Source organism: Anomaloglossus baeobatrachus, chromosome 2 (genome assembly GCF_048569485.1).
Source record: "Anomaloglossus baeobatrachus isolate aAnoBae1 chromosome 2, aAnoBae1.hap1, whole genome shotgun sequence".
Lineage (NCBI taxonomy): Eukaryota > Metazoa > Chordata > Amphibia > Anura > Aromobatidae > Anomaloglossus > Anomaloglossus baeobatrachus.
Genome location: NC_134354.1, coordinates 358,250,371 through 358,272,999, shown reverse-complemented (window position 1 = coordinate 358,272,999; position 22,629 = coordinate 358,250,371). Strand labels below are relative to the sequence as shown.

The following is a 22,629-nucleotide window of genomic DNA, read 5'->3' as shown; positions in this document are numbered from 1 at the left end:
GACACGCATACTGCTCTGCTGCATACATACATGCATACATACAGACAGACACGCTTATTGCTCTGCTGCATATATATATACATACAGACACGCATACTACTCTGCTACATATATACATACATACAGACACGTATACTGCTCTGCTGCATACATACATACATGCATACATACAGACAGACACGCATATTGCTCTGCTGCATATATATATACATACATACAGACACGCATACTACTCTGCTACATATATACATACATACATACAGACACGCATACTGCTCTGCTGCATATAAATCAAATCAAATCAAATAAGCTTTATTGGCAGGACCAAATACAAATTAGTTTTGCCAAAGCAAGTGTACATTAGGGCCTGGGGCTGTGGGGATGGTGGGTGGGGATTGTAGGAAGGATGGATGGGGCACATCCAGGGTGGGGACTGTGGGGGCACTTCTAGGATGGGGGCTATGGAAGTCCATGGCTTATGATGGGGCATATCCACGGTGGGGACTGTGGTAACGGTGGATGGGGCATATCCAGGGTGGGGATTGGGGGGCCACATCTGGGATGGGGGGCTATGGAAGTCCATGGCTTATCATAGTTCTCTTTCTCGAAGTCTATGACATTCGCTCACATACCGCGCTGCTATCTCCACTGCGCTCTCTTCTTCCCCCAGCAGGATATATATTTTCTCTTCCTCCTTCATGGAGCTGAAATCCGGGAAGAGATGGGAGAGTCTCCTGAAGTGAGTGTCCCTCACTGCTGAGTACTTGGTGCAGTGTAGCAGGAAGTGGGTTTCATCCTCCAGGGCCTCCAGGTCACAGTGTTGGCACAGTCTGTCCTCCCTTGGCTTGTAGCTCTGCTTGTGTCGACCGGATTCGATGGCTAGACTGTGGGCACTGAGTCTATATCGGCTCAGGGTCCTGCGGTCTCTGGGGTCCGGGATTTTCTCCAGATACGGGGCCAGTCTGTAGTCTCTCTGTAGACTCTGGTACGTGGTCAGTTTCTGTGAGGTGTTGATGTCGGTCCTCCAGTCACTGACATACCTCTCCTGGCCCTCGTCTACCATCTTCCTGATTCTGGTTCTTGTCAGGCTGCTGTGATTGGTTATTTTGTCCAGTTGGGTTTGGGAGAGCTGTGCCAGGGGTCCTGGTTCATCTGGCCCACGTATATGTATCAGAGCTTTGTGGTGATGGGAGCTTGGATTGCTACTCTGTAGGTGAGCCTGAAATGATAGTGACCTCTTCAGAGCTGCTAGGTGTAGAGGGAATCTGCCCAGCTCAGCTCGACAGGCGCTGTTGGAGGTGCTTCGATGGACCTGGAGAAGGTGCTTACAGAATTCCAGGTGGAATATTTCTGTTGGGCTGGAATCCCACCTTGACCAATCTGGGTAAGTGTGAGGGCCCCAGACTTCGCTGCCATACAGGAGGATTGGGGCAATGATGGAATCGAAGATTTTTAGCCAGACCCTCACTGGTGGCTTCAGATGATACAATTTCCTTCGGATGGCATAAAAGGTTTTGCAGGCCTTGTTTTTCAGGGTCTCTATGGCTTGTTTAAAGCTCCCTGACTGGTGAATTTCCAGGCCCAAGTAGGTGTATTTGTCTGTTCCTGTTAGAGTGCAGCCGTTTACGACAAATGAAGGATGCTGGTCAAATCTTCTTTTTCTCTTCTGGAACACCATGATGTTGGTTTTCTTTAGATTGATCGGTAGTGCCCATGTGGAGCTGAATTTCTCCAAAATTTGTAGGTTGTCTTGGAGACCTTTCTCGGTTGGTGACACCAGCAGTAGGTCATCTGCATAGAGCAAGAATTTCACCTGGGCGTCATGGAGTGTGAGACCTGGAGCAGGTGAAGATTCCAGAGCAGCAGCCAGCTCATTGATGTAAATATTGAAGAGCGTTGGACTTAGGCTGCAGCCCTGTCTGACTCCTCGGCTCTGCTGGAAATAAGCCGTTCTTCTACCGTTCACACTCACGCTGCAGAGGTTCTCGGTGTAGGAGCTTTTGATGACATCGTAGGTCTTTCCTCCTATTCCGCTTTCCAGCATTTTTAAGAACAAGCCCGGGTGCCACACTGAGTCAAAGGCCTTTTTAAAGTCTACAAAGCAGGCGTATATCTTCCCATGCTTTGTATTGTGGACGTGGCTCTGAATGAGACTGTGCAGGGTGTAGATGTGGTCCGTGGTGCGGTGGTTTGGCACGAACCCTGCTTGGCTTTTGCTCAGGACATTGTGCTCGGTAAGGAAACTGATGATCCTTTTGTTTAGGATGCTGTTGAACAGTTTTCCCAAGTTACTGCTGACACATATGCCTCTGTAGTTGGCAGGGTCATACCTGTCCCCACTCTTGTGGATCGGTGTAATGAGTCCTTGGTTCCAGGTACGAGGGAAGTAGCCAGCACTCAGCACAATGTTGAACAGTTTAACCATTGCAGCTTGAATTTCTGGTGGGCTGTACTTCAACATCTCTGGGGGGATTCCATCCAGACCACTAGATTTTTTACACTTTATGGAAGTGATTTTCTCTGCAACTTCCTGTAATGTAATTGGTGTGTCCAGTGGGTTTTGGAAGTTTTTGATTTTCTCTTCCATTGCCTTTAGTTTTGATGTTATGTTTTCCTGCTCTTGGCTTAGTCCTTCTTTTGGGATGTCTTTGTAGAGGTCTCTGAAGTACTGGAGCCAGATGTTGCCATTTTGGATATGGGTATCAGTCTTTTTCTTGCTCTTTGTGTCCATGTGGCTCCATATTTCCCAGAAGGAGTTGTCTTGGAGGGCGTCTTGGAGTTGGCTAAGTTTGGTAGAGATGTAGCTCTGCTTCTTCCTCCTGAGGATGGTTTTGTACTGCTTTTGTATGGTGTCATAGGCTTCCCTCAGGTCTGGGTTGTTGGGGTCTCTGTGTTTATTGTTTGAGGCTGTTCTCAGGGTCTTTCGAACGGCTTTACACTCTTTGTCAAACCAACCATTGATCTGCTTTTCTTTTGGCCTCTTGTAGTTGACTTGTTTGAGGTCGGACAATTTGGCCATGGTGTGGAATATTTTGTTGAGGTCTTTTGCAGCTTGATTCACTCCTTCTGGGTTTGACTTGTACTTGTAGCTGTAGAAGTTGTGGAGCATCTCTTGTAATTCCGGTCTGTTGGGAGCCTCTTTATATTTTATTTCTGACGTCTTGGACCATTTATAGGATGGAGGTCGGTTGTAGAGGCTGCTCTGCTGTGGCTTTTGTGTGGATGGTTTCTCTGTAGATTTTATGTACAGGAGAAGTTGGCTGTGGTCTGACAGGTGCGTTTGTGGGGTGACTATGAAGGCGCTAATATTTGCCGGGTCCATATCTGTAATGGCGTAGTCTACTACACTCCTTCCTACATGGGAGTCTAGTGTATATCTTCCCAGTGAGTCTCCCTTTGTACGTCCATTAAGAATATGAAGACCTAAACTTTTACATAAGTTCAGGAGCTTTTTGCCACTTTTGTTGACTGTACTGTCATAGCTGTTTCTCTCTGAGTGTTCTGAGTCGTGACTGTCATTCTCTGCCCCAAATATGTAGATGTTTCCGTCTGTGGTCAGAAAGTCTTTTTCTCTCCCTGTTCTTGCATTGAGGTCTCCAAAGATGAGAACTTTGCCCAGGACCTGATAATGGGTGGCTTCTTCTTGTAAGATCTCAAAGCTGTCTGGATTGAAGTAGGGGGACTCTGGCGGTGGTATATAGGTGGTGCAGAGGTAGACATCGGACTGAGAGGTGAGGATGGAGCTGCTGATTCTGATCCATATGTGGCTGCCTCCTCTCTTCACTGGTGTGATGTACTGGTGGAGCTCTTCTTTATACCAGATCAATATTCCTCCTGAGCAGCGGCCCTGTTTGATGTTTTTATTTTTAAGGGCAGGGACAGAGATTTCTCTGTATCCGATTGGCACCAGAGATTCGTTTTCAGCTCTGGTCCATGTTTCCAGGAGGATCTGAATGTCTATATTCTTCAGTCTTTGAATAAAGTCGGGGTCATTTGTTTTACATCCAAAGGCCGAGGTGCTCAGGCCTTGGATGTTCCAGCTGCTGATTGTGAATGAGGTCATTTTTTTTTTTTTTTCTATATACCTCATGTGTATATACCTTGTAATGAGTGCGGCTGTGTAAGACACTCTGGATTTACGACTGGTTTATAGGTATGTTAGATCCAGTCACATTAGTTTCCTGCACAATGTGCTGAGCAGGGTTCTAATCTCTTCCATATCTCTGCCCTGCATGTCTCTGTGTGGGGTTGATGGTCCCCTCCATGGTGGTCTCCTCCTCTGATGGCCCGATGTTGGGTGAAGGGCTTTGTTTCTGGCCTCCTGTGATGAAATTGGGGTTTCCTGTCTTTTTATTGTTGGGGGTCTTTCCATGGGATTTTGGTTGTTGTTGAGTCCAGGCATGGGGTCTCTGTTTAGTATAATGTCCTTCAGCTCTTTGGCCAGTAGGCTGACCCCTTGTTTGTTTAGGTGCTTGTCGTCGTAGAGGTGTTGGTGTTTTATGGAGGGGTGTTGTGCCAGGATCACGTCGGGCACAGCCTTGATTCTTGTGGTCAGGTCCGTGTTGATGTTCTGGGTAGTTTGGCTGGATACATCATTTCTTGGGAGCAGAGATGATAGAATTATTTTGCTGTCTGGGAATTTTAGTTTTGCCGTCTTTGCTAGTTGGGTCAGTTGTCCTGCGATCTGCTGGTGTTGGGCTGGCAGATTGTTTGTTCCTGTGTGTATAAAAATATGATTTGGGCTTGTGAACCGTGGGTTATTGATGACTGCCATCACCTGCTCAATAGTTGCACAGTGGATTTTTTTTGACCCTTTTTCCTGGAAATAGTCGCCATGTTTTCAGGTATTTCCCATTTGAGTCCATTATTAGGATGGTATCAAAACGTTGTGAGGTCACGGGTGGGGTACGTGGGTGAAGCTGGGGGTCTGTGCTGGAGATTTTGCTGGTGGCTAGTTCTCTTCTCTTTTCTGTTTCTCTGGTTTGTGGTTCACTTATGTTATTTTCAGGAGCATTCATATTGTTGGAGTTATTTGGTATCTCAGTGTCCTGGCCAGTGGAGGCCATTGTGTCTGTTCTGGTGTTAGTTACCATAGCTCCCTCCTGGCCAGTGGGGGCCATGTTGTCTTCACTCCTCTGTGTTTCTATGGCGTCCTCCTGTTTCAGGTGTCCCGGAGTCTTCAGCTCTGTTATCTCCTGTCTCAGTCGGGCATTTTCATGCTGCAGTTCACACATTTTGCTTCTTATTTCCTGCAGATGCATATTCACTGCTGCATATTCACACCTCAGTTTGCTTATCTCATTCATTACTTGGTCATTTGCATTTCTGTCACCAAGGTTTCTTTGAAGTTCTTCTTTAAATTGTACAAAGTCTCTTTCTAGTTGAGATAAACAGTCTCTGAGGGTCTCGGGTGAGGGGTGTGAAGTGTTGGGGGCTGCAGTTCTGTCTCTGGAGGTCTCTGTAGAGGTGATGGTGGCTGCTGGGGTTTGTTGTTCTTTGCAGTTTTGTGCCTGGAGTTTAATTTGAGAAAAGCTGTCTTCAAATTTCTGTAAGTTTTCCTCAGCCCCTTGTACCATGATTATGCCGTTATTGTACACGTTTATGGTCAGTGAGTTGGTCTCGTCTTCTTTTTGGTTTCTAATTCTGATCTGCTGGCCCTTATGATTGCCGTTCTTGGATATATACTTATATTGATTGCACAGAGCGGTGTGCCAGGCTAAGGGCTGGTCTGTGAAAAATAAATAATTGGTTTTCCTTTTATCTTCCTCTTTAGAGGTAAAATCAGGAAAGAGGGTCTCTGGCTCTTCTCTAATCTTTGCATGTTTAATGGCTTTTTGTGCATGAATGCTTTTCTGCCCTTCAGAGTATGTGATTTCCAGAGTGTGTGACCTCCTGGTGTCGGGTGTCTCCAGCTCTGCTCTCTGCCCAGTTACTTGTTCTACATTTATATTTTCCATTTTTATAATAATCCTTATTTATCAGAGATGTAATTACAGCACTGTCTGTAGGTTGTGGTATGGATGGAGGATGGTCCTACCTTTAGATGTGCAGATCTCTGGGTGTCAGATGTCAGTTTGGAGTCCTCCTGTTGTATGTGATCTGTCCTTCAACAGGTTTTTTCTTATGTCCTTTAAATCCTCTATTTCCTCTTTTTTCATAAAAATCTTTAGTCCAGCTCAGTCCAGCTCGCTTTCCTGTTCCACAGAGTCGAATTTTTCAAGGTTTTGTCTTACTGTTCGCTCATTACAAGGTATAAATGATGAAAAACTCAGGAGCTCATCTTCAATGCTGCTTACTCCTAGGAATGGTGGGCGGGGTATATATACATACATACAGACACGCATACTGCTCTGCTGCATATATACATACATACATACAGACACGTATACTGCTCTGCTGCATATATATATACATACATACAGACACGTATACTGCTCTGCTGCATATATACATGCATACATACAGACACACATACTGCTCTGCTGCATATATACATACATACAGACACGCATACTGCTCTGCTGCATATATACATACATACATACAGACACGCATACTGCTCTGCTGCATATATACATACATATAGACACGCATACTGCTCTGCTGCATGCATACATACAAACACACACCTTGCTCTGCGGGGCCCACACACGCGGCTCCGGAGGCCACACACATGGCTCTGCGGGGCACACACACGCACAGGGGGACAGGGAGGGGCGGGGAGGGAGTGATGTCCCACATACTGATCAGGTCACGGTGCAGATGGGGCCCACACAGCGCCGGAGGGAAGCGATGTGCTGGGAGTCGCTGGCTGGCACTGTGACTCCTTCATCTGTGCGACCGAGCAGGACGCCGGGCGGTAGCTCCGCCCACAGATGATGCTCAATGCAGGAGAACACAGTGAACGCTGTGGTCTGCGGGCCTTAAAGGGCCGGCAGCCACAGTTTCCAGTGCCAAGGACTGCTGCCCCCGGGCCGACCGCAGGTAAGCCGAGAGGGACCGTGTGTGTGTGTGTGTGTATACGTGTGTACGTGTGTACATGCCGCGGGCAGGAGGGGGCGGAGCGAGCTGAGCGGGGAAGTGTGGGCTTCCTGCACGTAACTAGGATAAACATCGGGTTACTAACCAAAGCGCTTTGGTTGGATACCCGATGTTTATCTTGGTTACCAGCTTGTGGCAGGCTGCCAGCGATGGCTCCTGCACACTATAGCTGTAAAAAGCCCTGCTTTTTGCTGCTAGAACCGTTCTCGAACGTATCTAGAACCATCGAGCTTTTGCAAAAAGCTCGAGTTCTAGTTCGATCTAAACAGCCCCCAAAAGCACTCGAGCCTATAACTGGAGAACCTCGAACCGCGCTCAACTCTACCCAGGACCTTCTGCATGTTAAGCAGAAATGATGACCACTACACTATGAAACCTGACGAAAAGTTACTGTGTATTGGCTAGCAGAGCAGAATTATGACTGACGGGGCTTTTTTATTGCTGAAGGAAAGTATTTTTGGTTAATGAAACATTTACAATTATTATTACATATTTTACCAGTTTTATTCCTACAAAGGGATTTTGCTTAAATGGAAGTTTACATTGAATGTGTTACTTTTTCTACATAGTTTAGTCGTTTGCTTTTGTATTTAAAGGAACTATATATTTTGAAACAAACAGGATTTTTATAATATGGGATTATGTTTTCTGCTAAAATGGTCAATAAAAAAGAAACCCAAAATCGTAGTTCTCTTGGTGAGGGAAGCCAAAATATATTATCAGTTGGCAACAAAACCAAGAATTTCATATGTTACAGGTTGATAGCAAAATACTTCAACAGCGAAAACAGCTTGTTTTTACTGGGGATTGAACCCAGGAACTTCTCCGTGTGAAGTAGACGTGATGACGACTCCACTATGAAACCTGTGAAATGTAATGGCATTTAGAGACGAGTTTTGACCGCCAGGGGAAAAAAAATAATAATTTGTAGTTCTGTTTGTGATGGAAGCCAAAACATCCCGTCATACGGCAACAAAGCCGAGAACTTCATATATTGTAGTTGGATAGCGTGTTATTTCAACACTAAGAACAGATTGGTTTCACTGGGGATTAAACCCAGGTCCTTCTGTGTGTTAAGCAGACGTGATGACCACTACACTATGAAACCTGACGATAAGTTACTGTGTATTGGCTAGCAGAGCAGAATTGTGACTGACGGGGCCTTTTTATTGCTGAAGGAAAGTATTTTTGGTTAATGAAACATTTACAATTATTATTACATATTTTACCAGTTTTATTCTTACAAAGGGATTTTGCTTAAATTGAAGTTTATATTGAATGTGTTACTTTTTTCTCCATAGTTTGGTCTTTTGCTTTTGTATTTATGGGAACTATATATTTTGAAACAAATAGTATTTTTATAATATGGGATTATGTTTTCTGCTAAAATGGTCAATAAAAAAGAAACCCAAAATCGTAGTTCTCTTTGTGATGGAAGCCAAAATGTATTGTCATTTGGCAACGAAACCAAGAATTTCACATATTACAAGTCGATAAGAAATTACTTCAACACCAAAAACAGATTGGTTTCACTGGGGATTGAACACAGGAACTTCTGCGTGTGAAGCAGACGTGATGACCACTACACTATGAAACCTTTGAAATTATGCAAAGTAATGGCAATTAGAGACGAGTTTTGACCGCCAGGGAAAAAAATACAAATTCGTAGCTCTGTTGGTGATGGAAGCTAAAACATCCCGTTATTCGGCAACAAAGCCAAGAACTTTATATACTGCAGGTTGATAGGGGATTATTTCAACACCAAGAACACATGGGTTTCACTGGGGATTGAACCCAGGACCGTCTGCGTGTAAAGCAGACGTGATTTCCACTACACTATGAAACCTTTGAAAGCCTGCAAAGTAATGGCAATTAGAGACGAGTTTTGACCGCCAGGGAAAAAAAAAACAAATTCGTAGCTCTGTTGGGGATGGAAGCCAAAACATCCCATCATTCGGCAACAAAGCCAAGAACTTCATATATTGTAGTATATTTGAGTATTATTTCAACACCAAGAACAGATTGGTTTTACTGGGGATTGAACGCAGGACCTTCAGCGCGTTAAGCAGACGTGATGACCACTACTCTATGAAACCTCATGGAAAGTTACTGTGTATTGGCTAGCAGAGCAGAATTGTGACTGACGGGGCCTTTTTATTGCTGAAGGAAAGTATTTTTGGTTAATGAAACATTTACAATTTTTATTACATATTTTACCAGTTTTATTCCTACAAAGGGATTTTGCTTAAAAGGAAGTTTACATTGAATGTGTTACTTTTTTCCACATAGTTTAGTTGTTTGCTTTTGTATTTAAAGGAACTATATATTTTGAAACAAACAGGAATTTTATAATATGGGATTATGTTTTCTGCTAAAATGGTCAATAAAAAAGAAACCCAAAATCGTAGTTCTCTTGGTGATGGAAGCCAAAATATATTATCAGTTGGCAACAAAACAAAGAATTTCATATGTTACAGGTTGATAGCAAATAACTTAAACAGCGAAAACTGCTTGTTTTTACTAGGGATTGAACCCAGGACCTTCTGCGTGTGAAGTAGACGTGATGACGACTCCACTATGAAACATGTGAAATCCTGCAAAGTAATGGCATTTAGAGACGAGTTTTGACCGCAAGGGGAAAAAAAAAATAATATGTAGTTCTGTTTGTGATGGAAGCCAAAACATCCCGTCATTCGGCAACAAAGCCGAGAACTTCATATATTGTAGTTGGATAGCGTATTATTTCAACACCAAGAACAGATTGGTTTCACTGGGGATTGAACCCAGGACCTTCTGCGTGTTAAGCAGACGTGATGACCACTACACTATGAAACCTGATGGAAAGTTACTGTGTATTGGCTAGCAGAGCAGAATTGTGACTGACGGGGCCTTTTTATTGCTGAAGGAAAGTATTTTTGGTTAATGAAACATTTACAATTATTATTACATATTTTACCAGTTTTATTCCTACAAAGGGATTTTGCTTAAATTGAAGTTTATATTGAATGTGTTACTTTTTTCTCCATAGTTTGGTCTTTTGCTTTTGTATTTATGGGAACTATATATTTTGAAACAAATAGGATTTTTATAATATGGGATTATGTTTTCTGCTAAAATGGTTAATAAAAAAGAAACCCAAAATCGTAGTTCTCTTTGTGATGGAAGCCAAAATGTATTGTCATTTGGCAACGAAACCAAGAATTTCACATATTACAAGTCGATAGGAAATTACTTCAACACCAAAAACAGATTGATTTCACTGGGGATTGAACCCAGGACCTTCTGCGTGTGAAGCAGACGTGATGACCACTCCACTATGAAACCTTTGAAATCCTGCAAAGTAATGGCAATTAGAGACGAGTTTTGACCGCCAGGGGAAAAAAAACAAATTCGTAGCTCTGTTGGTGATGGAAGCTAAAACATCCCGTTATTCGGCAACAAAGCTAAGAACTTTATATATTGCAGGTTGATAGGGGATTATTTCAACACCAAGAACACATGGGTTTCACTGGGGATTGAACCCAGGACCTTCTGCGTGTAAAGCAGACGTGCTTTCCACTACACTATGAAACTTTTGAATGCCTGCAAAGTAATGACAATTAGAGACGAGTTTTGACCGCCAGGGAAAAAAAAAACAAATTTGTAGCTCTGTTGGGGATGGAAGCCAAAACATCCCATCATTCGGCAACAAAGCCAAGAACTTCATATATTGTAGTTTAATTGAGTATTATTTCAACACCAAGAACAGATTGGTTTTACTGGGGATTGAACGCAGGACCTTCTGCGTGTTAAGCAGACGTGATGACCACTACTCTATGAAACCTGATGGAAAGTTACTGTGTATTGGCTAGCAGAGCAGAATTGTGACTGACGGGGCCTTTTTATTGCTGAAGGAAAGTATTTTTGGTTAATGAAACATTTACAATTTTTATTACATATTTTACCAGTTTTATTCCTACAAAAGGATTTTGCTTAAAAAGAAGTTTACATTGAATGTGTTTCTTTTTTCCACATAGTTTAGTTGTTTGCTTTTGTATTTAAAGGAACTATATATTTTGAAACAAACAGGATTTTTATAATATGGATTATGTTTTCTGCTAAAATGGTCAATAAAAAAGAAACCCAAAATCGTAGTTCTCTTGGTGAGGGAAGCCAAAATATATTATCAGTTGGCAACAAAACCAAGAATTTCATATAATATAGGTTGATAGCAAATTACTTCAACAGCGAAAACGGCTTGTTTTTACTGGGGATTGAATTCAGGACCCTCTGCGTGTGAAGTAGACGTGATGACCACTCCACTATGAAACCTGTGAAATCCTGCAAAGTAATGGCATTTAGAGACGAGTTTTGACCGCCAGGGGAAAAAAAAAAAATAATTTGTAGTTCTGTTTGTGATGGAAGCCAAAACATACCGTCATTCGGCAACAATGTCGAGAACTTCATATATTGTAGTTGGATAGGGTATTATTTCAACACTAAGAACAGATTGGTTTCACTGGGGATTGAACCCAGGACTTTCTGCATGTTTAGCAGACCTGATGACCACTACACTATGAAACCTGACGAAAAGTTACTGTGTATTGGCTAGCAGAGAAGAATTGTGACTGACGGGGCCTTTTTATTGCTAAAGGAAAGTATTTTTTGTTAATGAAACATTTACAATTATTATTACATATTTTACCAGTTTTATTCCTACAAAGGGATTTTGCTTAAATTGAAGTTTATATTGAATGTGTTACTTTTTTCTCCATAGTTTGGTCTTTTGCTTTTGTATTTATGGGAACTATATATTTTGAAACAAATAGGATTTTTATAATATGGGATTATGTTTTCTGCAAAAATGGTCAATAAAAAAGAAACCCAAAATCGTAGTTCTCTTTGTGATGGAAGCCAAAATGTATTGTCATTTGGCAACGAAACCAAGAATTTCACATATTACAAGTCGATAGGAAATTACTTCAACACCAAAACAGATTGGTTTCACTGGGGATTGAACCTAGGACCTTCTGCGTGTGAAGCAGACGTGATAACCACTACACTATGAAATCTTGGAAATCCTGCAAAGTAATGGCAATTAGAGACGAGTTTTGACCGCCAGGGGAAAAAAAACAAATTCGTAGCTCTGTTGGTGATGGAAGCTAAAACATCCCGTTATTCGGCAACAAAGCCAAGAACTTTATATACTGCAGGTTGATAAAGGATTATTTCAACACCAAGGACACATGGGTATCACTGGGGATTGAACCCAGGACCTTCTGCGTGTAAAGCAGACGTGATTTCCACTACACTATGAAACCTTTGAAAGCATGCAAAGTAATGGCAATTAGAGACGAGTTTTGACCGCCTGGGAAAAAAAAACAAATTCGTAGCTCTGTTGGGGATGGAAGCCAAAACATCCCATCATTCGGCAACAAATCCAAGAACTTCATATATTGTAGTTTAATTGAGTATTATTTCAACACCAAGAACAGATTGGTTTTACTGGGGATTGAACGCAGGACCTTCTGCGAGTTAAGCAGACGTGATGACCACTACTCTATGAAACCTGATGAAAAGTTACTGTGTATTGGCTAGCAGAGCAGAATTGTGACTGACGGGGCCTTTTTATTGCTGAAGGAAAGTATTTTTGGTTAATGAAACATTTACAATTTTTATTACATATTTTACCAGTTTTATTCCTACAAAGGGATTTTGCTTAAAAGGAAGTTTACATTGAATGTGTTACTTTTTTCCACATAGTTTAGTTGTTTGCTTTTGTATTTAAAGGAACTATATATTTTGAAACAAACAGGATTTTTATAATATGGGATTTTGTTTTCTGCTAAAATGGTCAATAAAAAAGAAACCCAAAATCGTAGTTCTCTTGGTGATGGAAGCCAAAATATATTATCAGTTGGCAACAAAACCAAGAATTTCATATATTACAGGTTGATAGCAAATTACTTCAACAGCGAAAACGGCTTGTTTTTACTGGGGATTGAACCCAGGACCTTCTGCGTGTGAAGTAGACGTGATGACCACTCCACTATGAAACCTGTAAATTCCTGCAAAGTAATGGCATTTAGAGACGAGTTTTGACCACCAGGGGAAAAAAATAAATAAATTGTAGTTCTGTTTGTGATGGAAGCCAAAACATCCCGTCATTCGGCAACAATGCCGAGAACTTCATATATTGTAGTTGGATAGCGTATTATTTCAACACTAAGAACAGATTGGTTTCACTGGGGATTGAACACAGGACCTTCTGCGTGTTAAGCAGACGTGATGACCACTACTCTATTAAACCTGATGGAAACTTACTGTGTATTGGCTAGCAGAGCAGAATTGTGACTGACGGGGCCTTTTTATTGCTGAAGGAAAGTATTTTTGGTTAATGAAACATTTACAATTTTTATTACATATTTTACCAGTTTTATTCCTACAAAGGGATTTTGCTTAAAAGGAAGTTTACATTGAATGTGTTACTTTTTTCCACATAGTTTAGTTGTTTGCTTTTGTATTTAAAGGAACTATATATCTTGAAACAAACAGGATTTTTATAATATGGGATTATGTTTTCTGCTAAAATGGTCAATAAAAAAGAAACCCAAAATCGTAGTTCTCTTGGTGATGGAAGCCAAAATATATTATCAGTTGGCAACAAAACAAAGAATTTCATATGTTACAGGTTGATAGCAAATTACTTCAACAGCGAAAACGGCTTGTTTATACTGGGGATTGAACCCAGGACCTTCTGCGTGTGACGTAGACGTGATGACCACTCCACTATGAAACCTGTGAAATCCTGCAAAGTAATGGCATTTAGAGACGAGTTTTGACCGCCAGGGGAAAAAAAATAATAATTTGTAGCTCTGTTTGTGATGGAAGCGAAAACATCCCGTCATTCGGCAACAAAGCCGAGAACTTCATATATTGGAGTTGGATAGCGTATTATTTCAACATAAAGAACAGATTGGTTTCACTGGGGATTAAACCCAGGACCTTCTGCGTGTTAAGCAGACGTGATGACCACTACACTATGAAACCTGACGAAAAGTTACTGTGTATTGGCTAGCAGAGCAGAATTGTGACTGACGGGGCCTTTTTATTGCTGAAGGAAAGTATTTTTGGTTAAAAAAACATTTACAATTATTATTACATATTTTACTAGTTTTATTCCGACAAAGGGATTTTGCTTAAATTGAAGTTTATATTGAATGTGTTACTTTTTTCTCCATAGTTTGGTCTTTTGCTTTTGTATTTATGGGAACTATATATTTTGAAACAAATAGGATTTTTATAATATGGGATTATGTTTTCTGCTAAAATGGTCAATAAAAAAGAAACCCAAAATCGTAGTTCTCTTTGTGATGGAAGCCAAAATGTATTGTCATTTGGCATCGAAACCAAGAATTTCACATATTACAAGTCGATAGGAAATTACTTCAACACCAAAAACAGATTGGTTTCACTGGGACTTGAACCCAGGACCTTCTGCGTGTGAAGCAGACGTGATGACCACTACACTATGAAAGCTTGGAAATCCTGCAAAGTAATGGCAATTAGAGACGAGTTTTGACCGCCAGGGAAAAAAAAACAAATTTGTAGCTCTGTTGGTGATGGAAGCTAAAACATCCCATTATTCGGCAACAAAGCCAAGAACTTTATATACTGCAGGTTGACAGGGGATTTTTTCAACACCAAGAACACATGGGTTTCACTGGGGATTGAACCCAGGACCTTCTACGTGTAAAGCAGACGTGATTTCCACTACACTATGAAACCTTTGAAAACCTGCAAAGTAATGGCAATTAGAGACGAGTTTTGACCGCCAGGGAAAAAAAAATAAAAATTCGTAGCTCTGTTGGGGATGGAAGCCAAAACATCCCATCATTCGGCAACAAAGCCAAGAACTTCATATATTGTAGTTTAATTGAGTATTATTTCAACACCAAGAACAGATTGGTTTTACTGGGGATTGAACGCAGGACCTTCTGCATGTTAAGCAGACGTGATGACCACTACTCTATGAAATATGATGGAAAGTTACTGTGTATTGGCTACCAGAGCAGAATTGTGACTGACGGGGCCTTTTTATTGCTGAAGGAAAGTATTTTTGGTTAATGAAACATTTACAATTTTAATTACATATTTTACCAGTTTTATTCCTACAAAGGGATTTTGCTTAAAAGGAAGTTTACATTGAATGTGTTACTTTTTTCCACATAGTTTAGTTGTTTGCTTTTGTATTTAAAGGAACTATATATTTTGAAACAAACAGGATTTTTATAATATGGGATTATGTTTTCTGCTAAAATGGTCAATAAAAAAGAAACCCAAAATCGTAGTTCTCTTGGTGAGGGAAGCCAAAATATATTATCAGTTGGCAACAAAACCAAGAATTTCATATATTACAGGTTGATAGCAAATTACTTCAACAGCGAAAACGGCTTGTTTTTACTGGGGATTGAACCCAGGACCTTTTGCGTGTGAAGTAGACGTGATGACCACTCCACTATGAAACCTGTGAAATCCTGCAAAGTAATGGCATTTAGAGACGAGTTTTGACCGCCAGGGGAAAAAAAAAAAATAATTTGTAGTTCTGTTTGTGATGGAAGCCAAAACATACCGTCATTCGGCAACAATGTCGAGAACTTCATATATTGTAGTTGGATAGGGTATTATTTCAACACTAAGAACAGATTGGTTTCACTGGGGATTGAACCCAGGACTTTCTGCATGTTAAGCAGACCTGATGACCACTACACTATGAAACCTGACGAAAAGTTACTGTGTATTGGCTAGCAGAGAAGAATTGTGACTGACGGGGCCTTTTTATTGCTAAAGGAAAGTATTTTTTGTTAATGAAACATTTACAATTATTATTACATATTTTACCAGTTTTATTCCTACAAAGGGATTTTGCTTAAATTGAAGTTTATATTGAATGTGTTACTTTTTTCTCCATAGTTTGGTCTTTTGCTTTTGTATTTATGGGAACTATATATTTTGAAACAAATAGGATTTTTATAATATGGGATTATGTTTTCAGCAAAAATGGTCAATAAAAAAGAAACCCAAAATCGTAGTTCTCTTTGTGATGGAAGCCAAAATGTATTGTCATTTGGCAACGAAACCAAGAATTTCACATATTACAAGTCGATAGGAAATTACTTCAACACCAAAACAGATTGGTTTCACTGGGGATTGAACCTAGGACCTTCTGCGTGTGAAGTAGACGTGATAACCACTACACTATGAAATCTTGGAAATCCTGCAAAGTAATGGCAATTAGAGACGAGTTTTGACCGCCAGGGGAAAAAAAACAAATTCGTAGCTCTGTTGGTGATGGAAGCTAAAACATCCCGTTATTCGGCAACAAAGCCAAGAACTTTATATACTGCAGGTTGATAAAGGATTATTTCAACACCAAGGACACATGGGTATCACTGGGGATTGAACCCAGGACCTTCTGCGTGTAAAGCAGACGTGATTTCCACTACACTATGAAACCTTTGAAAGCCTGCAAAGTAATGGCAATTAGAGACGAGTTTTGACCGCCTGGGAAAAAAAAACAAATTCGTAGCTCTGTTGGGGATGGAAGCCAAAACATCCCATCATTCGGCAACAAATCCAAGAACTTCATATATTGTAGTTTAATTGAGTATTATTTCAACACCAAGAACAGATTGGTTTTACTGGGGATTGAACGCAGGACCTTCTGCATGTTAAGCAGACGTGATGACCACTACTCTATGAAATATGATGGAAAGTTACTGTGTATTGGCTACCAGAGCAGAATTGTGACTGACGGGGCCTTTTTATTGCTGAAGGAAAGTATTTTTGGTTAATGAAACATTTACAATTTTAATTACATATTTTACCAGTTTTATTCCTACAAAGGGATTTTGCTTAAAAGGAAGTTTACATTGAATGTGTTACTTTTTTCCACATAGTTTAGTTGTTTGCTTTTGTATTTAAAGGAACTATATATTTTGAAACAAACAGGATTTTTATAATATGGGATTATGTTTTCTGCTAAAATGGTCAATAAAAAAGAAACCCAAAATCGTAGTTCTCTTGGTGAGGGAAGCCAAAATATATTATCAGTTGGCAACAAAACCAAGAATTTCATATATTACAGGTTGATAGCAAATTACTTCAACAGCGAAAACGGCTTGTTTTTACTGGGGATTGAACCCAGGACCTTTTGCGTGTGAAGTAGACGTGATGACCACTCCACTATGAAACCTTTGAAATCCTGCAAAGTAATGGCATTTAGAGACGGGTTTTGACTGCCAGGGGAAAAATAAAAATAATTTGTAGTTCTGTTTGTGATGGAAGCCAAAACATCCCGTCATTCGGCAACAACGCCGAGAACTTCTTATATTGTAGTTGGATAGCGCATTATTTCAACACTAAGAACAGATTGGTTTCACTGGGGATTGAACACAGGACCTTCTGCGAGTTAAGCAGACGTGTGACCACTACACTATGAAACCTGACGAAAAGTTACTGTGTATTGGCTAGCAGAGCAGAATTGTGACTGACGGGGCCTTTTTATTGCTGAAGGAAAGTATTTTTAGTTAATGAAACATTTCCAATTATTATTACATATTTTACCAGTTTTATTCCTACAAAGGGATTTTGCTTAAATTGAAGTTTATATTGAATGTGTTACTTTTTTCTCCATAGTTTAGTTGTTTGCATTTGTATTTAAAGGAACTATATATTTTGAAACAAACAGGATTTTTATAATATGGGATTATGTTTTCTGCTAAAATGGTCAATAAAAAAGAGACAAAAAATCGTAGTTCTCTTGGTGAGGGAAGCCAAAATATATTATCAGTTGGCAACAAAACCAAGAATTTCATATATTACTGGTTGATAGCAAATTACATCAACAGCGACAACAGCTTGTTTTTACTGGGGATTGAACCCTGGACCTTCTGCGTGAGAAGTAGACGTGATGACCACTCCACTATGAAACCTGTGAAATCCTCCAAAGTAATGGCATTTAGAGACGAGTTTTGACCGCCAGTGGAAAAAAAAATAATTTGTAGTTCTATTTGTGATGGAAGCCAAAGCATCCCGTCATTTGGCAACAAAGCCGAGAACTTCATATATTGTAGTTGGATAGCGTATTATTTCAACAATAAGAACAGATTGGTTTCACTGGGGATTGAACCCAGGAACTTCTGCGTGTTAAGCAGACGTGATGACCACTACACTATGAAACCTGACAAAAAGTTACTGTGTATTGGCTAGCAGAGCAGAATTGTGACTGACGGGGCCTTTTTATTGCTGAAGGAAAGTATTTTTGGTTAATGAAACATTTACAATTATTATTACATATTTTACCAGTTTTATTCCTACAAAGGGATTTTGCTTAAATTGAAGTTTATATTGAATGTGTTACTTTTTTCTCCATAGTTTAGTTGTTTGCTTTTGTATTTAAAGGAACTATATATTTTGAAACAAACAGGATTTTTATAATATGGGATTATGTTTTCTGCTAAAATGGTCAATAAAAAAGAGACCAAAAATCGTAGTTCTCTTGGTGAGGGAAGCCAAAATATATTATCAGTTGGCAACAAAACCAAGAATTTCATATATTACAGGTTGATAGCAAATTACATCAACAGCGAAAACGGCTTGTCTTTACTGGGGATTGAACCTTGGACCTTCTGCGTGAGAAGTAGACGTGATGACCACTCCACTATGAAACCTGTGAAATCCTCCAAAGTAATGGCATTTAGAGACGAGTTTTGACCGCCAGGGGAAAAAAAAAATAATTTGTAGTTCTGTTTGTGATGGAAGCCAAAACATCCCGTCATTCGGCAACAAAGCCGAGAACTTCATATATTGTAGTTGGATAGCGTATTATTTCAACAATAAGAACAGCTTGGTTTCACTGGGGATTGAACCCAGGAACTTCTGCGTGTTAAGCAGACGTGATGACCACTACACTATGAAACCTGACGAAAAGTTACTGTGTATTGGCTAGCAGAGCAGAATTGTGACTGACGGGGCCTTTTTATTGCTGAAGGAAAGTATTTTTGGTTAATGAAACATTTACAATTATTATTACATATTTTACCAGTTTTATTCCTACAAAGGGATTTTGCTTAAAGTGATGTTTATATTGAATGTGTTACTTTTTTCTCCATAGTTTGGTCTTTTGCTTTTGTATTTATGGGAACTACATATTTTGAAACAAATAGGATTTTTATAATATGGGATTATGTTTTCTGCTAAAATGATCAATAAAAAAGAAACCCAAAATCGTAGTTCTCTTTGTGATGGCAGCCAAAATGTATTGTCATTTGGCAACGAAACCAAGAATTTCACATATTACAAGTCGATAGGAAATTACTTCAACACCAAAAACAGATTGGTTTCACTGGGGATTGAACCCAGGACCTGCTGCGTGTGAAGCAGATGTGATGACCATTACACTATGAAACCTTTGATATCCTGCAAAGTAATGGCAATTAGAGACGAGTTTTGACCGCCAGGGGAAAAAAAACAAATTCGTAGCTCTGTTGGTGATGGAAGATAAAACATCCCGTTATTCAGCAACAAAGCCAAGAACTTTACATACTGCAGGTTGATAGGGGATTATTTCAACACCAAGAACAGATAGGTTTTACTGGGGATTGAACGCAGGACCTTCTGCGTGTTAAGCAGACGTGATGACCACTACTCTATGAAACCTGACAAAAAGTTACTGTGTATTGGCTAGCAGAGCAGAATTGTGACTGACGGGGCCTTTTTATTGCTGAAGGAAAGTATTTTTGGTTAATGAAACATTTACAATTTTTATTACATATTTTACCAGTTTTATTCCTACAAAGGGATTTTGCTTAAAAGGAAGTTTACATTGAATGTGTTACTTTTTTCCATATAGTTTAGTTGTTTGCTTTTGTATTTAAAGGAACTATATATTTGGCAACAAACAGGATTTTTATAATATGGGATTATGTTTTCTGCTAAAATGGTCAATAAAAAAGAAACCCAAAATCGTAGTTCTCTTTGTCAGGGAAGCCAAAATATATTATCAGTTGGCAACAAAACCAAGCATTTCATATATTACAGGTTCATAGCAAATTACTTCAACAGCGAAAACGGCTTGTTTTTACTGGGGATTGAACCCAGGACATTCTGCGTGTGAAGTAGACGTGATGACTACTCCACTATGAAACCTGTGAAATCCTGCAAAGTAATGGCATTTAGAGACGAGTTTTGACCGCCAGGGGAAAAAAAAAAATAATTTGTAGTTCTGTTTGTGATGGAAGCCAAAGCATCCCGTCATTCGGCAACAAAGCCGAGAACTTCATATATTGTAGTTGGATAGCGTATTATTTCAACAATAAGAACAGATTGGTTTCACTGGGGATTGAACCCAGGAACTTCTGCGTGTTAAGCAGACGTGATGACCACTACACTATGAAACCTGACGAAAAGTTACTGTGTATTGGCTAGCAGAGCAGAATTGTGACTGACGGGGCCTTTTTATTGCTGAAGGAAAGTATTTTTGGTTAATGAAACATTTACAATTATTATTACATATTTTACCAGTTATATTCCTACAAAGGGATTTTGCTTAAATTGAAGTTTATATTGAATGTGTTACTTTTTTCTCCATAGTTTAGTTGTTTGCTTTTGTATTTAAAGGAACTATATATTTTGAAACAAACAGGATTTTTATAATATGGGATTATGTTTTCTGCTAAAATGGTCAATAAAAAAGAAACGCAAAATCGTAGTTCTCTTTGTCAGGGAAGCCAAAATATATTATCAGTTGGCAACAAAACCAAGAATTTCATATATTACATGTTCATAGCAAATTACTTCAACAGCGAAAACGGCTTGTTTTTACTGGGGATTGAACCCAGGACCTTCTGCGTGTGAAGTAGACGTGATGACCACTCCACTATGAAACCTGTGAAATCCTGCAAAGTAATGGCATTTAGAGACGAGTTTTGACCGCCAGGGGAAAAAAAAAAATTAATTTGTAGTTCTGTTTGTGATGTTTGTAGTTGGATAGCGTATTATTTCAACACTAAGAACAGATTGGTTTCACGGGGGATTGAACCCAGGACCTTCTGCGTGTTAAGCAGACGTGATGACCACTACACTATGAAACCTGACCAAAAGTTACTGTGTATTCGCTAGCAGAGCAGAATTGTGACTGACGGGGCCTTTTTATTGCTGAAGGAAAGTATTTTTGGTTAATGAAACATTTACAATTATTATTACATATTTTACAAGTTTTATTCCTACAAAAGGATTTTGCTTAAATTGAAGTTTATATTGAATGTGTTACTTTTTTCTCCATAGTTTGGTCTTTTGCTTTTGTATTTATGGAAACTATATATTTTGAAACAAATAGGATTTTTATAATATGGGATTATGTTTTCTGCTAAAATGGTCAATAAAAAAGAAACCCAAAATCGTAGTTCTCTTTGTGATGGAAGCCAAAATGTATTGTCATTTGGCAACGAAACCAAGAATTTCACATATTACAAGTCGATAGGAAATTACTTCAACACCATAAACAGATTGGTTTCACTGGGGATTGAACCCAGGACCTTCTGCGTGTGAAGCAGATGTGATTACCACTACACTATGAAACCAGTAATGGCAATTAGAGACGAGTTTTGACCGCCAGGGGAAAAAAACAAATTCGTAGCTTTGTTGGTGATGGAAGCTAAAACATCCCGTTATTCAGCAACAAAGCCAAGAACTTTATATACTGCAGGTTGATAGGGGATTCTTTCAACACCAAGAACACATGGGTTTCACTGGGGATTGAACCCAGGACCTTCTGCGTGTGAAGCAGACGTGATGACCACTACACTATGAAACCTTTGAAATCCTGCAAAGTAATGGCAATTAGAGTCGAGTTTTGACCGCCAGGGGAAAAAAAAACAAATTCGTAGCTCTGTTAGTGATGGAAGCTAAAACATCCCGTTATTCGGCAACAAAGCCAAGAACTTTATATACTGCAGGTTGAGAGGGGATTATTTCAATACCAAGAACACATGGGTTTCACTGGGGATTGAACCCAGGACCTTCTGCGTGTAAAGCAGACGTGATTTCCACTACACTATGAAACCTTTGAAACCCTGCAAAGTAATGGCAATTAGAGACGAGTTTTGACCGCCAGGGAAAAAAAAAACAAATTCGTAGCTCTGTTGGGGATGGAAGCCAAAACATCCCATCATTCGGCAACAAAGCCAAGAACTTCATATATTGTAGTTTAATTGAGTATTATTTCAACACCAAGAACAGATTGGTTTTACTGGGGATTGAACGCAGGACCTTCTGCATGTTAAGCAGACGTGATGACCACTACTCTATGAAACCTGATGGAAAGTTACTGTGTATTGGCCAGCAGAGCAGAATTGTGACTGACGGGGCCTTTTTATTGCTGAAGGAAAGTATTTTTGGTTAATGAAACATTTACAATTTTTATTACATATTTTACCAGTTTTATTCCTACAAAGGGATTTTGCTTAAAAGGAAGTTTATATTGAATGTGTTACTTTTTTCCACATAGTTTAGTTGTTTGCTTTTGTATTTAAAGGAACTATATTTTTG

General features: G+C 39.7%; 5 non-coding genes across 5 annotated transcripts; all 5 read right to left on the bottom strand.

Moving 5' to 3' along the window:
* Positions 1 to 8,814: 8,814 nt before the first annotated feature.
* Positions 8,815 to 8,887, bottom strand: TRNAV-UAC (transfer RNA valine (anticodon UAC)). Its single transcript has one exon. It is a non-coding gene; the product is annotated as a tRNA-Val (tRNA).
* A 916-nt stretch (positions 8,888 to 9,803) lies between these two features.
* Positions 9,804 to 9,876, bottom strand: TRNAV-AAC (transfer RNA valine (anticodon AAC)). Its single transcript has one exon. It is a non-coding gene; the product is annotated as a tRNA-Val (tRNA).
* Positions 9,877 to 14,735: 4,859 nt separating this feature from the next.
* Positions 14,736 to 14,808, bottom strand: TRNAV-UAC (transfer RNA valine (anticodon UAC)). The gene has a single exon. It is a non-coding gene; the product is annotated as a tRNA-Val (tRNA).
* A 6,781-nt stretch (positions 14,809 to 21,589) lies between these two features.
* On the bottom strand, positions 21,590 to 21,662 carry TRNAV-CAC (transfer RNA valine (anticodon CAC)). Its single transcript has one exon. It is a non-coding gene; the product is annotated as a tRNA-Val (tRNA).
* Positions 21,663 to 22,072: 410 nt separating this feature from the next.
* TRNAV-UAC (transfer RNA valine (anticodon UAC)) lies at positions 22,073 to 22,145 on the bottom strand. Its single transcript has one exon. It is a non-coding gene; the product is annotated as a tRNA-Val (tRNA).
* Between the last annotated feature and the right edge of the window lie 484 nt (positions 22,146 to 22,629).